Raw genomic sequence first — 2,343 nt, 5'->3', positions numbered from 1 at the left:
GCGTCCGGCCACCGCGACATATGCTGCACCAGCGACGTGCACCACAGCAGCATAAGACCATTATCACCGCCGGTGTGTGTTGCGTCCGGCCACCCCGCCACCTGGCTGCCTACCCAGTATGACGGAGGCGGGTACGGTGGCATTAGCCGAGTCCCTCTGCGCCGCCGGCTCGCTCCACTGGGTCGCGTGGGACGGCTCGCTCGCGGCGCCCAGGAGCACAACGAGCAGGAGAGCTGCAGACCGCCAGCTGACCTGGCGACACACGCGGAGTGGAGGTCAGATGGGGGGGGGGAGGGGGCTCAGGGGGCGCCTTCATTTGGTGAGGAACGTTTTTGGCCGCGCGGCCCTAGCAGGTGACCCACGATAAAGCCGACGAGCAGCAGTTCGAAACCGTGGCCACATCTCGGTAACCAGATGTTAGATCGACCTAGAGACTGGCACTGCTTAACCGGTGATTGAACAGGGAGTCGCGGCTTGTGACGCGGGCGATTGTACATGCTGCGTGCCAAGTGCATAGAGGCGGTCAATGTGATTTGCCCGTTTCTAACGCTTCTTCACGTTTTGCGCCACAACTCGGCAGCCAGGCAGGTTGGAGGCGCGAATCCAGTGCCGAATTGTCGACCAGCGCGCCGTCCGCAAGTAGTGTGACCAACACCAGTTTATGCAACGCACCAGTAATGTGACCAACACCAGTTTATGCAACGCACCAGTAATATGACCAACACCAGTTTGTGCAACGCACCAGTAATGTGACCAACACCAGTTTATGCAACGCGCCAGTAATGTGACCAACACCAGTTTATGCAACACACCAGAAATGTGACCAACACCAGTTTATGCGACGCACCAGTAATGTGACCAACACCAGTTTATGCCACACCAGTAATGTAACCAACATCAGTTTATGCTACACACCGGTAATGTGACCAACACCAGTTTATGCGGCTCACTAGTAATGTGACCAACACCAGTTTATGCAACGCACCAGTAATGTGACCAACATCAGTTTATGCTACACACCAGTAATGTGACCAACATCAGTTTATGCTTCACACCGGTAATGTGACCAACACCAGTTTATGCGACGCACCAATAATGTGACCAACACCAGTTTGTGCGACGCACCAGTAATGTGACCAACACCAGTTTAGCGACGCACCAGTAATCGTCCAGCAGCCGATTTTGCCCGTAATCGTCGGATAAGCCGGGAATATCAGCACATCAAAAAGGGGTTCCGATTACAACCCGCTGTCACCGAAACCACAGCCAGGGTCGTGACAAAATTGACATCAGGGCATGCACAGATTTATTGCTGGCACTTAGCACCCATTCATTCGTCATTCTGCACACAATCCCGTCCAGACACCAACTTTACGTTAAGGGTGGCAATCCAACATTTTCGCAAAACAAAGAAACGTGCACGTGCCAGTTGCGGCTATTCGTTAATTGAATGAAAAATTATCCATTGATTCATTGCAGCAAAAGGGTGAACAAAAGAAACGATCAAATGAATTGCTCGAGCCCCATTACTCTGTGAAAATGCCACAGAAACCACACATATTGATTTAAGAATAATCCTCCAATGGTGTGATAAGGAGATCCAGACAATACAGTCAGTTGAAGCGAGTCCCAACGGTTACGGCAAAACAACACTCCCATTGTGTTGATGGCGTGTGTTTGTGAGCGACTGCGGAGCGGTTATATAGGTACCATAAGCACATCGTGGGGTTTTTGCATGAAAATGCCTCATATGATGCTTTCAAGAATTTGTGTACCACTTTGGCGTCCTTCATCACCTTCGACGCATGAATATGACACAAAATTAGTTAGCGTTATCACAACGCTTATCTCAGGTCCAAATTAACGTTGTCACCTTGGGTTTACGATCGCTTCCTGCAACAGATAAAATGGAGTGCTTCAGGCATTTGCAATCGTCGCCTCCCAGCACGTAAACGCGTTTAAAGAGTGGGGAAGGAGTGAGCAGTCAACGACCAATCTGGTAGGTTCGGCCAGGAATTGGAATGAATGATAGTGGATGCATCACGAAGTTGTGCAACACACATCGACCTTAGTATGCAATAGGCCTTCACATGCGTCTTTAAAACCCAGCTCCGTCGCTTAGCGGAGCAAGCCCACAAACACCTTGTAACGACTAAAGTCTCAGTCCGATGACGTTTTGACTGAAGCTACATGAAAAGCTGCCATGTATAAGACGGCAATTCTTGTCGTAAGTGACGGGTTCGCTATCCGGTTACGACAGGTGTAGGTACGCTACCTATTCAAGAAAAATGTGTATATTCCGCTGCGTACAGCAACGAATCAAGTCGGCTATATTGAAAGAGA

Source organism: Pollicipes pollicipes, unplaced genomic scaffold, assembly GCF_011947565.3.
Source record: "Pollicipes pollicipes isolate AB1234 unplaced genomic scaffold, Ppol_2.1 Scaffold_5724;HRSCAF=6776_pilon_pilon_pilon, whole genome shotgun sequence".
Lineage (NCBI taxonomy): Eukaryota > Metazoa > Arthropoda > Thecostraca > Pollicipedomorpha > Pollicipedidae > Pollicipes > Pollicipes pollicipes.
The sequence above is the reverse complement of the archived record's forward strand: the minus strand, read 5'-3'. Positions refer to the sequence as shown.